General features: G+C 50.2%; 1 protein-coding gene across 3 annotated transcripts in view; it reads left to right on the forward strand.

Moving 5' to 3' along the window:
* The window catches only part of NDRG4 (NDRG family member 4), a 90,406-nt gene that overhangs the window by 10,257 nt on the left and 65,086 nt on the right, over nucleotides 1–15,063 (forward strand). The window lies entirely within an intron of this gene.

A 15,063-nucleotide genomic window follows, 5' to 3' on the forward strand; every position in this document is an offset into this window, starting at 1 on the left:
GGACTTTGCCATGAGTGCCCAGAGGCCCCAATTGTCACACTTGCAGCTGGTATGGTTTTTGTTTTTTGTTTTTAAAGTGCCAGAACTAGTCTGGGGCTGGGCAGGGCAGCCATGGGGGCTTCTTCTGCAGCTCCCCCTGCCCAGGGAGAGGTAGGCACAGCCGGAGGAGCTGCGGGAGAACCTGCAGCTGCTCAGCTGTGCCTGCCTCTCCCTGGCTGATCCAAATTGCAGCATCTTGCTGAATCTTCCAAAGCTGATTCGGCCAAATCAATTCAGGACAGTGATCCGAATCGAATCACTTCCCAGAAATCGGCTGAATCTGAATCCGAATTGAATACTTCCCTATTCAACAGGCCTAATATAAGTGCTTAAAGATCACAGGCCCCAAGAGCTTGATGGCAGCACTGCCTTCCTGATTTCATAGACCAGTTGGTATCTCTTGGAAAGACCTTCCTTTGTCTTTGGGCTGTGCACAGTGTCCTAGGGGAAAGGAGATCCTGGAAGCCATCAGTGAGGCATTGGCTTATTGACAGCATCATGCACAGCTAGAGAGGAGAAGACATGGTTTGGAGTACCTAGTTTGCTCCAGGGAGAGTGAAAAGGGGAGAAGCTGGAAAGGGCAACTGCTAAGCCTGGAGGGAAGCAGTGCATGGCATGGCTCTCCACTGATTTTTGGCCTTCTTAAGCACAGGTCTGTAGCTGCTGCCATGGACCCCTGGGACCACAAGTGAGGGATGGTACCATTTTAAGTGAGACAGGACATAATCCAGACCTGGACACAGACAGGCTGGAAAATCCAGTCTTGCTGGATGACTGGGGAAACTGATGCAAGGCAGACATCCATCCACCCTGAATCCCAGCTAGCAGGCGTTCCACAAGCATTTCCAATGGTAACTTGGATGAGCTTTGGCCAGTAGGGAGGTGCCAGCTGCTTGTGCACATGTTTGGACTTCTGGACTTGGCACAGACTTGGGATCCAGGCAGGGGGGCAAATGAAACGGGACAGTGTGGGTCAGCAGTTCATGTGCCAGAGTTAGGACACACTGGTTCTGTTCCCAGCTCTGCCATGGACTCACTACATGGACCTGGGCAAGTGACTCTGCCTCTTTGGACCTCAGTTTTCCCAACTGTGAAATGAGGATGATAATTCTTTACCTTACACAGGTGCTGATTGGCTGCATTCACAGAGCTGGGGAGATACTGTGGCAGCCCACAGTGGAAGGGCACTATTATATAGTGATGATAACAGTGAGAGTCAGATTCTGCTCCCAGATCTAGTGACTGAAGTCCTCAACTGCCAGGAAAATCCTCAGTAAAACATCATAGGATGCAGCTAAACGGCATTGCCACTATTGTTATTATTTGTATCACTGTGGTGCCTAGGAGCCCTCAGCTCAGACCATTGCCCCACTGTGCTAGGTACAAAGAGGTTGTCTTTGTTACAAATAGCCTGCAATCTAAATAGTATCTTCCCAGTGCCATAGCACTCGTGCACCATTTTTCACATTCCAACACTTCTTTGAGCAGCAAATTTCCATTGCTCCCACAGTACAGCAAGGGAACTGTGGTGCAGAGATGCTAAGTGACTTGCCCAAGGTCACTCAGGAGGCTTGTAGTAGAACAGGAAGTTGGAACCAGGTGTCTCATACCTTCGGTGATTGCCAGCCCCTGCATCATATTTTCATTTCTGAGTGTTTAAATAGGGTCCAGTCCTATTAATGATGCACTAACTGCTTTGCCCAGCCAGCCTGACCTTGACCAGCTGCTACCTGATAAATCAGCTACATCTGTGGTGCCATTAATGATGACCTGAATGATCACTGGATGAAATTCCCCAGCTGGGTTTTGAGGTGTTAGTTCTCTTCCAAGCCAGTCTATCAGTTTGATCTTTATTAACCCATTCATTAACTGTGGGGCTGTCATTATTGCTGTGGTGCAATTCTGTTCTGCTTCACTTCAAACATAGTCAGGTGCATTTGAAGGGGTTAAAAGTGTTCTGGGCTTGATGATGAGGGGCCTGGGAGAGAGGGGTTGCAACTGGCTCTTTAGAGTGCAATCTCTGGTTTCTAAGAGGATCCATCAACAGGGATGGCTCCTTTGAACAAAATAGTGGGTCAAAGTGCCTGGAGCTCTGGAGAGGGTTGAATTTTCTGGGGTTTCAAAACACAAATCCACTTAACACATGCTAGGAGAATGGGTGTGTTTGCAACATGCTTTGCCCCTTGTGCAGGGTGATACTGACTCCTGCATACTTGACAGGGGCATTAACTTCTTTATTATTGGGGTCCTACTTACTGAAAAATCCTGTAAAACTGAAAAGAAGGCTCTCTTCTGGCCAACTCATGGACTTCTATTGCAAAGGATTCATTCCCTACCAAGCTGCAGAGGTTGTTAGAGCAATCCTTTGAGAACCATCTTAGTTTTTGCTCTGTTAAATTCTCTGAGACATTTATGTAAGGGGTGACTATTGCACTCATGCCCTGCACTCCCAAAGCTCCCCTAACTTGGCGATTGTCTCCCTGTAGAACTTCTGCTTCATGCTGCCAGCACTGAAACTAGAGCTTAACTCAAATATATTATTTTTGGTGAGAATTTTTTATGAAAAAAAGAAAAAAAGTCTAAATTGCTCCTGGAAAATTTTTAAGTGAAAAATCAATCCATTGAATAATGTGTCTCTGAAATGCCGCTGCAGTGCTTTATGGGAGTTGTAGTTTGGTACCTGAGGCTTCCCTTTTCCCCTAGAATGCTGAGCTCTCATTAGATAGGGGTGGTCCTGCCTTGAGCAGAGAGTTGGACTGGGTGACATCCTGAGGTCTCTTCCAGCCTTACTTTTCTACTCTTCCTCCAATGCTGCGTGGTCTCCTGTCTCTGTGAGGGGAGGCTGTTTGTGATGCATCCTAGAACATAGAACAGAAGCTCTGGGGCAGGGACTGTGTTCTGTGTTCGTACAGCATGTATGACACTGGATTCTTCTGTGCTAACAGTGGGAATATTAAGATGTAAACCCAATTTTGTGTCAGGAAACAAGCTTTTAAAGGGAAATATTTTGACCAGTACTAGCTGGAAGCCCTGTTTACAAGAGCATTTGGAATGCACAACCACTCCATGTCCTTTATCATTTGTTCTGAATCCCTCCTTCCAAGTTCAGTCCATCTGCCCACATGGCACTGCCTACTCTGTACCCTTTTTATAGCTGCCTCCTCCACAGAGCTGAGTGATGAAGGTTTGTGTCCATGGAATGCAAAAGCCAGGAGAGTATTTCTAAGCAGGGGTCCAAGAGTTTTACCAGGCAGTGCCCTCTACTGTAGGTGGCATGTGAGGGTGACAACTTCATATGGAGCCCAGTATCAAGGTGGTGGGAAGAGAATGGGCATCTAAAAATATGCCCAGCCTGCATTGGGACATCTCGTTTCCATGGAAAGAGTGAAGCCTTAGAGTGAGCGTGTTCAGGCTGGAAGGGTGCAGGTACAATCTTTCTCCTGCCTGGTTGAGGTGTGTTAATGTGCCTCAGTTTTCTGCTTCCTCTGAATGGCATGGGGGCACTGAGTAGTGTCCTGCCAGGAACATCCAGGAGATCAGAAGGCCTTGGCTAGCAATTGGTGTGACTGCCCAGGTCCCCAACGGTACGCACCCTGATGGGGACGGTGTGGGAATCGGTGGAGACCTACCAGGAACAGAGGGAATTTGGCTGGGATCCCAGGGTTGTCAGAAAAAATCTTGATAGGAGAGCTTTCCAGTGGGAGGAATAAATGAGGTAGATGAGTTTGTGAAGCACTTCAAGGTTGCCTAATGTGTGTGATAACCAGAGTAAACCACACTTCTGGGATGTGTAAGTATAGACCTTACTGAACTCAGGGCAGTATTAATCAGGATTAACTACATGGAATTGCACCTTCTTGCACCGGTGAATCCCAGTAGGTTGCTATAACATTACCCCTGCTTTACACTGGCATCAGATCAGAATTGATCCCCTTCCTCTCTGTCTCCCCTAAAGTGTCTCCCACCTTAGTGTGTGACTCATGGCCCCTGTTCGTTTTGCAGCCCTCCTGAGGGGGGTCATCATGGGAGCTGAGATCTGCCTGGCACAGTATCCCAAGGGAGGACATAGCAGACCTTGAGCATTTATTCTCCAATCATATTGCATTATTCAAAACCAGATATGCCTCTGACTTCCTACTGGCATGCCAGACATCTGGACAAGTCCTAAGAGGGAGACTTTTTTGCTGTTTTGTTACTGCCACACAAATCAGGTCAGTGATTAAACCAAGCTTGGCAGTCTTTCGAGAGTCAGGCTTTCTCAACTCCTTGCTTGGGGAGAGCTGCCTGAGCCATCATTTTCCATTTCCTTTGGCAGAAGTTTCTGGTCCTTCCAACTTCTTGCCTTCTCAGCTGACTCCTGAATAGGCTGTGGGGCTGAAATTCTGGTGCCAGTGGCAAATATCTCATAGCATTCCCTCGGGCTAGGATTTCACTCTCACGCTTCTTGCCAAGGGGTATGTAAGTCAGTTGCGCTCCAGGCAGGCCTGTGGCATACTCAGATCTTGCCCTCATTTACCCCCCCAAGAATGCTACTGGTTTCTTGGGGCTGCAGGCATGTAGATTCAGGCAAAGTGAGGCACTTGCGCATAAAGGTTGTCTCTCTTCAGTGTGTTAAATTCAAGGGTCTGGTTATCGTCTCACTTTTTTTTTCTTCACTGACGCTAGGGGCTATAATCCTGATTTACAGTGAGGGCAGCAAAATGAGAATAAGACCCCAAACCTGAAAGAACACCTGTCCCCGCGGAGGGCTGTCCTAGAAAAGATGGAAGGAAAGCAGTGACTTCTGTGTGAAGTCATTTTGTTTCGGAGAATTAGTTAGGATTTCTGGCTTGAAACTCTGAACTCAGCTCAGACTTGAACCTGGGCCCTGTAGTTTTCAAAAACATTGGCATCTCCCTACTACCAGAATTTGAAGATGGGTTAAAAACAGACAAACAAAATTTTCAGGCATTTTGCAAACTATGAACTAGTTATGATGGTACTCATGCCCTGGTTTAGGTTGCACTCATCTGCTTGATATTGTATTTTATAGCTTTGTCTTCTGCATACAAATCCCTGCATGAACTCCATGCAAATATGTTCACCCTGTCATTCTCTCCAGAAATGTCTGTGCAACCATTCTAGAAATCTTTGTTTTCCTTCTTGTTTGTAAAGCTTCCAACTATGCAATCAGGGAGCAGGAACAAGAACATGTGACTGCTGTGTCCAATTGCACCCTTCTAAAAATGAATACCTTGCGGAGTGAAATATGTTTACATGAAATATTCATCAAACAGCAATGGCTGAGAAACAGAGCAGGCTGGTGATGCTTTGCAAACATGGGAAGAGCTATGTTTGTTCTGTGCAAAAAGTTTCCCCCAAGTCCCATATTCTAATACAAGCTCTGAACTGGGGCTAAGCATACCCGGTTTGTTTTAGGTCCTTTCATTAACACATGAGGATCTCTATTTTCCTTTTTTTTGAACTCCAAACTTGTTTCAGTGCTTGAAAGTTAACTTGCCTGACATTGCTCTTATCCTCCAGAATGCAGATTAACGTGTTAGAAAACATTACATGACCGAATTCAGAGGTTCTGGTGCCAGGAGTAATAAATAACAACATCTGTCGTGGTGTTGGGAAAGGCAGAAAGCTGCCTGGGATCCTTGGGGAACTCTTCCTGGGCTCTGACTGGGAACCTGTAGTTGCATGATGCAGATACCTATGTCACATTTAGAACTTGCTCCCTGAATGGAGCAGACCTAGCCCGCTGCTTGGCTCTGAGTGATTCCTGAGCCATGCAGGAAACTGAAGTGTGTGAGAAAAGGGTAGGGGAGGCACCTCTTAGACTGCAGGTGCTGCTGGAGAAGCTGAGGGAAGGTTTGGTTTCAAGGAGAAAGGTGTGGGCAGCTGGGGCCAATTCAAATTTGACATCAAAGTGCAATGTGCAGCACATAAGAGAGCAAGGGTAATTGGGCCTGCCCGCCTCAAGGGTGTGGAAGGGAATGGAAGGCAGTCACTGAGGGCAACGGCAGTGTGTGTGGGGGGAGAGACCAGTAGCTTCTTGTGGGTTCCAATCTGGTCCCTTGCAGGGGCTGACTATTACTGTCGTATTGTCTGCTAGTCCTTCTAGTGGGTGTGGAGGACCAGGAGGACTGTGTGATCACCAGGGATCTGGGTTTTCTGTCTGCCAAAGAAAAATGTGGTAGAACCTGTGTTTTCCTCCCCCCCCCCCCCCCAAGAGAAAAAACAGATTTTCTTCTTTAAAAGAGAGAAATGCAGGAAACGGTGGGTTTCTGCTTGCAGGCTGGCAGACTTCCAGCCTGCAAGGGGCTGGAGGGAGTGGGAGGCAGGTGGTTAGGCAGGGGTGCCATGTGCATGTGCACTAGCATGTGTGTATGGATACTGGACAGCCTGGAGAGCAGCTCCTGCAAGTAAGTCTGGGTCAGAGGGAGTGGGGAATTGAGGCCCCCCCCTCCATAGAGAGGGAAGGAGGGAGTTGGGCAGGGCTGGGCTTTGGGCCTGGGGCTGGAACGTGCAGCTGTAGGCCCCCGGCAGGGAGCAGGTCGGGGCCATGGGTAGCTCACCCAGGGGACAGGGTAGGGGCTGGTGCCCCCCTGGTGTGTGTACTCCTGGGGGGAGTCATGGGGAGCACATGGCCCCCAGATGTGTACTGTGGGCTTGGGGTTCCTCACCCTGCTGCCCTCCCCCCAGGGCCTCCACAGCCCAGCAGACGGGACTTGGCGCAGCAGGGCAGTGGCGCCAGGTGGGAAAGCTTGTTGCTGTCACTGGGAGCCCCGAACCACAAGGGGCAGCAGCAGGAGTGGCAGTGCAGAATTGTCCCCTTTGCTACTGCTGGCCGAGCAGGGGATGCTTTGCCGTGGTGGTGCAGGGTTCCCAGCAGTGGCATCAAGCTTCCCTATTTGGTCCCTTTCTGCCCTGCCACACTGGGTCCCACCCACTGGGCCACAGAGGCGCCGGGGGGAGGGCAGCAGGGCAGGGAGCCTGAGCTCACAGCCAGCAGTTTTCACATGCCCCCTCTTTTCCCCCTGCTCCCCGCATGGGCTCTATCCCAGCCGTTCTGCCCTTGGGGGGTGGGGGCTGGGCTCTGTGCTCCACGGCAGCATCCACTGCCTCCCACAGACAGCAGCCGGGGCTTGGGCACTGCTGCACGGGGCATGAGGCTGGGGACCCGGGTTCCTGGTTGCGTAGCCCTGGCAGCTGGTGGATCCCTCCCACAGGGCTGGGGAGGTAGGGGGCTGTGGGTGGAGAGTGAGGGGCAATAGCAGGGCAGGGCACCAGCATATCGGGGCTGCTCAGTGCCACAAAGCAGTAGGGGAGAGAGCTGCAGCTGGACCCAAAATGCCAGAATCAAACACCAACATTTATACATATTTAGAATTTATTTTGTTATAGTGATTGAGGCACTGGTAGGCTTCCAAACTGCTTTAAAATTGTAAATATATCAATAAAAATATTGTGTTCCACTGGTGTGTGTGTTTGTGTGTACGCACACGCATGCACACATGCATATACATGTGTATGTATATGTGTATAATGGCATTTCATTTTAATTGCGGAAAACATGGAATTGGGGGAGGGGGGGTTAATCAGAATCTTCAAAGCCATCCTCCCGTCAGAGAACTTGCAATTTTTAAACAGACAAAACCAGGATCTCTGACTATAGAAGCAACCCTATTCAGTGGGTGCAGAAAAAAAAAAAGCCTTCTGACCCATGTGATCTAGTCAGTTTCCTGTCCTCACACTTTGCCGTTTGCAAAGATCGTCAGTACAGGGTCACCCAGTAGCAGGATTTGCCCTTTTGTGTGGACTCATCTTTGTTATTGGTGGAGCACACACATTGTGTCATGGCAGCAACAGGTATCAGCGTCCACTCCTCCCCGCTCATGCTGTGCTATGCTACATCAGCTGCTTGGGGCTTACCTGATTTCTACTGTCTCCTGAAGCAGTGTCACTTGCACATCAAATGTGTCTGCAGCTTCTAAGCCTGGTTTGGAAAGTAGCCCCTTATGTGGCTTTGATAAAGAGATGCAGTGAAAGACAATCCACACAGCACTACAGGCCTGAATACCCCTTTTCTCGGCTCTCGGATGGCACTCTCCTCCAGCCAGACACAGGAATAAAGTCAGACCTGGCCCACAACTGCTGACTTCACTGGATTTGCTCCTGCTTCCAGCTCTGAGAGCTCTGGATTTTGGCTCATTTCCCATGACTTCTTTCCTGTTCCCAGTCCTGGGCCTCTCTTGCAAGATGTCACCAATCACACTCAATAGGATAGATGGGGATAGGTCAATGGGGACAGCTCTCCAGTAGGGGCAGGACAGTGACTGCACTGACATACACCTCTGTTTATACTAGTGTAACTTTCCTATGCATCTCAGGAGGTTTAGTGTTTCAACCACTAGAGTAAATCCACATGGGGAGAATTATTGGTATAAAGCTAGACTAAGAAGCCATGTCCAGATGAGTGCAGCTGTGTTTATACTACACATTTAGCTGTTCTCTGCACTTCAAGGCAGTGGGGTGGGGGTGGAGCGGTGTTAAGATCCAAGGGTCAAAAAAACCTGCGCACACACACACACAAAAAAAAAGAAAGTCAAGTGGTGCACGTGGGAGCAGCATAAGCCGGTCAGAACCAGCACCTGGCTGGCTGGACCCATACTGTGGCTGCTGGCCAGACTCCAAGCAGCAGGATCACTGCTGCTGCAGTCCTGGGAGTCCCCTAGGACCTCAGGTAAGGCTGATGGGGCCAGCAGAATGCTGGCCCTAGCCTCCCCTACCCCACCCAGGGTAACCTGCTACACCAGAGAGTGCATGGTATGTATGTTCCCTCTGGACAACTAGCAGCAGCCCAGGTGTACCACCGCTAGTTGTCCTCTGGGAACCAAACGTCCATGTGTAGATGTGGCCAGAGTTTCCACACAGGAACTTGAACTGGTATAACTACAGCAGTTAAAATACACTGATTCTACCCTACTTTCTATATGTATAGTTGTTTTACACCTTATAGACTAACCAAAGTAGCTATATATGTATTACAAGCTTTTGTGAGCTGAAACTCGCTACATCAGATGCAGTGAAACTATACATGGCAGATCCAGGAAAGGGATTGTGGGGGGGGTGGAGAGGGGGGTTGCATCCCCCCTACACCACCCCCTGATTGCACTGCTGCAGCTATGACAGTATTACTGGTAAAGATTTCCTGTGTAGTTAATCCCTTAAGACCCTGCCATATGCTTCCAAAGGAGATGGCTCTACCAGATCCATTGCCCAGCCTGGACCTGGTAACAAAGCAAGACTAGTATAGTCATCTTGCCCTTCCAAGAAGCTCAAGACCAGTGAGAAGTATGGTTTCTGTAGCAGATTCAGAGTGGAAATGCTGTCTTCTGCTCTATGCTCATTCCCCAGGGCAGTCCATCGATGAGCTAATGAGTCTGGTGCAGAAATACAATGGAAAGTTAATGAGCAAATGCCTCATAATCCCAAACAAGGGCACCATGCCTTAAACAAAGAGACTGCCGCTGCCCTGCCCAGTAACCCACTGTCGGCTGCAAATTAGTTAATTAATCTTTCCTGTCTGATGCCTCTCCAGGGAAGTAAGAGAGTAAGAGCTGGCGGCTGGTTGGGCCTCATCTGTGCATGGCGCATGTTGAATATAAAGCAGTGCAGACACTTGGCAACCTCCTTGGGTTTTGCTTGGAGGCAGAGGTGGGCTGTGAAATCCCCTGCAGAGGCAGCGGTCTGAGTTTGGGCTAAATTTGGTGCCAGTCAGGCATTTTCTGACAACGTGGTTTCTCTCTGCAAAGTATTGGTTCCATCAAATGGTAGTTATTTGTGGTTGCAAAGAAAGCTTGTGTCAGGAAAAGGTTCTTCACTCTGGCGTGGAGTCTCTGAGGGTTGTATTTCAGTGAGTCATGTACTCGCTTGGGATGTGGGAGGCTAAAGTTGAAGTCCCTGGTCTAACTTGAATCTTGGTTTCTCCCACCTGGTCTGCAGTCTAACCTCTGGGTTTCTGTGGGAAGTGGTACACCGTCTCCGGCTCTAGTGGTGGTGCCTCTCAGGAAGAAGCTTGTGTGATTGAGCCTGAGACTTTCTTAGCTAGAGGTTTGGCTCAATGTTTTATCTTTTATGTGGTGATTAGGGTGACGGGTGACTTCTCTCTTTGGAACCCCCAGACTCGGCCCTGCTCTCCACTGTGTGCAATGGCATCTTGGGCCTGTCAGATGTCCCAACCAAAGCAGGAGTAGCTTTTAGACGGGACACCTCCATGATCCTTCCATACAGACTGTTTTTTCCATCTGTCTGCTGTGAACCAGGCCCTCAAGGCAGTGCAAGGGGTGCTTTGCTGCAAGCAGATGCCATGTGGATGCAGGCATGACCTCTGAGGCTGCATGTAGTCACAATTCTGTATGACTCTTTCAGGGCATTACCCTGAAATGCCAGCACGGATCGTGCACATGCTGCATCCCTGTCGGTGGCTACAGTCTCCTTTACATCAGTCATAAACAGTTGTGTAGGGCTGAGACATCAGTCATAAACAGTTGCACGGGGCTGGGCTGAGCTTGCCAGAGGCGTCTGCGTTTCGGCAATGGGTTGCAGTGACTCGTTTGCAAACAGTTTGGGGAGGGAAGTGCTGTGTGCAGCTGAGATAGGAAGTTCACGACTGGCAGCCTCTCCTTAAATTGGTGATGCTCAGACCACAGCTTCCAAGCCATGGTACTTCCACCACCTTTCCCCGAAGCTGGCATCAAAGCTTTCCTTTCCCTGCTTGTGCAGGGCTGCAGTGCTGAATAATGCAATGCATGTGCTGTCTGTCCCTGTCAGCTGTAGTCCAAGTCCTTACCTGTCCCAGTAGAAGCAGGAATAGATGCTTGTAGAGACTGTTGTGGCTCCTGGATTATCACTGACCGCTCGCCTGGCTCCTGAGCTGGTCAGGACTGAGTGGGTTTGTGTGAAATCCCCTGTGCTGCCTTTGCTGAGTAGGATCACTGCTAACCCCAAGTCCTGTCTGCTCAGTCCTATTCCACAGGCACCCAGGCCCAGGAGGGGGCTTAGTCAGTTTCTGAATGCACATCTTTAGAGCTGGTCTCAGGATCCTGTCTTGAGGGAGCCTGAGTGTGGCGTTGGGGTGTGTGCTCAAGCTGTTTAATTGCTGGGTTTAAGCACATGGAGTGGAAGTGAGTGGGCAGGGCCTGATGCCCACCAGGGAGCTGGTGTTCATGTGGGCAGCATCACTACCTTAAGTCTTTCTTTTCTTAGGTACTACACAGAAAGACCCCCCTTCACTTCCCCTGTCTCCCATTACTAAGATCTTTTGCACATTTTCATAATTTCATAGACAGTAGGGCTGGAAGGGACCTCGGGAGATCATCGAGTCCAGCCCCCTGCCCCAGGGGCGGGAAGTCAGCTGGGGTCACGGGATCCCAGCAAGATAAGCATCCAATTTGCTCTTGAAGGTGTTCAATGTAGGTGCTTGAACCACCTCCAATGGCAGGCTATTCCAGACTTTGGGGGGCTCGGATAGTAAAGAAATTCTTCCTTATGTCCAGCCTGAAACAGTCTTGCAGTAGTTTATAACCTTTTGACCTCGTCATCCCTTGGGGCGCTCTGGTGAACAAACGTTCCCCCAGATCCTGGTGGTCACCCCGATAAACTTATAGGTGGCTGGCTCTTCTGTGGACTCTCTGAAGCATTTCCACATCCTTTTTGAATTGTAGAGCCCAAAACTGGACGCAGTACTCCAGCTGCGGCCTCACCAAGGCCAAGTACAAGGGGAGAATGACATCCTGGATTTGCTTGAGAGGCGTCTATGGATGCAAGCCAGCATTTTGGTTGCTTTAGTAGCTGCGGCATCGCATTGCAGGCTCATGTTCATCTTGTGGTCAATGACGACCCCCAAGTCTCTTTCTTCTGTAGCGCTAGCCAACGTAGCGCTGCCGAGCCTATAAGGATGCTGCAGGTTTTTTTCCCAAGGTGGAGAACTTTGCATTTTTTGGTGTTAAACACCATGAGGTTCTCATCCGCCCATTTGCTGAGCTTGTCCAGGTCAGCCTGGATCACCCTCCTGTCTTCAGGTGTGGATGCTTTGCCCTAAAGTTTGGTGTCGTTGGCGAACTTGGCCAGTCCACTCCTGACTCCAGTGTCCACATCATTAATGAAGATGTTGAACAACATAGGTCCAAGGACAGAGCCTTGGGGGACCCCACTGGACACAGGACACCATGATGAGTGACTTCCATCTATTACTACTCTCTGGGTCCAACCATGGAGCAAATTTTTCAGCCAAGGCCACAATTGGCCAGTTTTGCAAAGAGGTGATCATGGGATACCAGATTGAAGGCTTTTTTGAAGTCAAGATATATGACATCAATCTCTTCTGCCTTGTCCAGGTGATAGGTCACCTGGTCATAGAAGGAAATGAGATTGGTCAAGCAAGACCTACCCTCAACAAAACTGTGCTGGCTATCCCTCAGGATGTTGGCCATTAAGGATGGCCTCTTTTAATAAACTTTTCTAAGATCTTCCCCAGGATAGAAGTCAGGCTAATGGGCCTGTAGTTAGTCAGATCCACTTTCCTTCCTTTCTTGAAGACAGGCACCACATTGACCTTCTTCCTGTCTTCGGGCATGACACCAGAGCACCAGAAGTCCTCAAAGATCTGTGCCAGGTACTGGGCTATGATGCTTGCCAGCTCCTTGAGTACTCTTGGGTGTAGATTGTCAGGACCGGCTGACTTGAAGGTATTCAGCTTCTCAAGGTGTTCCTTCACGAGGTCAGCATTAATGGAGGGCAGGGGATCTCCCTCACCTGGACCTCCCTGTCCTGTAGCGGGCATGGACGTCCCATGGCACTGATGAAAGACTGACACAGAGTACCCATTCAATAGGTTGGCTTTTTCCTGGGCGTCAGTTGTCAGTTGTCCCGTCTGGTTCAGCAGGGGTCCAGTGTTGCCCTTGCTTTTCCTCCGGCTCCCCACATATCTGAAAGGACTTTTTATTGCCCTTGATGCTTGAAGCTAGTTGGAGTTCAGTTCCAGCCTTGGCTTTCCTGGTTTCCTCCGTGCAGGACCGGACCAGTGCAGAATAATCCTCCTTGGAGGTGAATCCTGTTCTCCATCCTTTGTAGGCCTTCCCCTTTTCAGCCTCAGGATGTCTGCTAGGTCCCTGGAGAGCCAGGGGGGCTGCTGTGTCCTCCTGCTGCCTTTCCTCCGAGATGGAATAGAATTAGCTTGTGCACTGAGGATTGCTCCCTTGAGGAGCTACCACACTTCCTGAACTCCCCTCTCCCTGGGGTCATGGTCCCTTAGCCTCACTAACCAGCCTCCTGAGCTAGTTAAAGTCAGTTTTTCTGAAGTCAAGGACTTCTGTGATGTTGACTGACTTGCCAGGTTTATGGCAGATGGTGAAGGTGATCAGCTCGTGGTCACTGTCACGCAGCTTCCCATCGATCACTAGGTCGCCAGTTAAGTCATCCCCAGTTGCCAATACCAGGTCGAGTGGGGCTTTACCTCTCGTTGGCCCATAGACTTCTTGAGTCAGGTAGAGGTCATACACGCACAATAGGAAGCTTTGCGACTGCTCAGATTTTGCTGAGTGATCCTCCCACGAGATGTCCGGGTAATTGAAGTCACCTGTGACAACCATGGTCCTGGAGCATGCGGCCTTAGCCAGTTCCTGGGCGAACTCCTGGGTCAAGCTCAGGACTTTGGGTGGGAGGTCTGTAGTAGACTCCCACGGTTATGTCCCCTGTGCCATTCCCCACGGATTTTAACCCAGAGGGTCTCCAGTCGTCTACCTTGCTCGCCAACATCAGCTTGCAGGGACGCGTAGCTTTCCTTAGCATAGAGAGCTACACCCCCGCCCCTTTTATCTACACAAGCTCTCCTGTACAGGGTATAGCCATCAATACCCGTGGTCCAGCCATGTGTGGAGTCCCATCATAATTATTTGCACTGAGCAGGAGGGTGAGCTCCTGCTGCTTGTTCCCCAAGGTCCTGGCATTTGTGTACAGGCAGGCAAGTGTCCCCTTGGGGGTTCTTGCCTTGCCCAAAGATCGTGCCAGGGCTGGGGCAGGGGTAGGCTCCCTTAAGTGCCTTGGCCTGCTGGCTTTGCAAGGGTTGCTCAGCAGGCCAGCAGTGGCGGTAGTCCCCCTGCCCCCCCAACGGGCTTAGTTTAAAGCCCGGTGGAGTAGGTCAGCCAGTCTGGCTGAGAAGAGCCTCCTCCCCAGGGGAGAGAGGTGGAGGCCGCTGCCTCTCCCGCTGAAGAGTGGGCTGTGGTCATGGAAGCCAAAGCTTTCCTGATGACACCAGCACCACAGTCTTTGGTTGACTATGTGGAGCCTCCTCTGCCTCCACAGCCCATACCCTGAGACTGGGAGGATCGAAGAGAACACCACCTGTGCCCCCAGACCCCTTAGCCCCGCTCCCAAATCCATGTAGCACCTCATGACCCGGCTGGGAGCGCTCCGACCCGTGTCATTGGTACCCACATGAATAAGGAGCATAGGACAGTTGTCAGTGGGCCGGAGGAGCTTTGGGATCTTCTCCACAATGTCCCGGATGTGGGGCCCTGGGAAGCAGCAGACTTCCCAGGCTAAGGGGTTGGGGTGGCAGATTGCCCCCTCAGTCACCCAGTGTAAATCTGTTTACTCAGTAAATGCCAGAGAGCAAAAGAGCAGGACCTTGTTGAAAAAGAGGTTGTTCTTTTGTTCATAGTGTGAACAGTGCCCAACATGATGGGCTCCTGGTCTACAGATAAGGCCTCCTAGTTACTCCTGCAGTACAAACAGTAAATGGCCCTGCTGACTCACATGGGAATGGGTCTAAAGGTTACTGCTACCCAGCAGCTTGTGGGATGGGGCTAGCCACTAATTCCAGAGAGGTGGGCTAAGAAAGTGAAACTCCTGTGGTCTCCTGGCTTACCCAGAGCTCAGGCTTTGCTCAGTGAGGTCAGAAGCCTTCCAGGGCAGTGCAAAGCTGCTTAAAACCTGCAGTTGGGAGTCAGGCAAGGTCAGCAGTTACATATGGTT

This window comes from Crocodylus siamensis, chromosome 9 (assembly GCF_052110815.1).
Source record: "Crocodylus siamensis isolate JL-2025a chromosome 9, ASM5211081v1, whole genome shotgun sequence".
Taxonomy (NCBI): domain Eukaryota; kingdom Metazoa; phylum Chordata; order Crocodylia; family Crocodylidae; genus Crocodylus; species Crocodylus siamensis.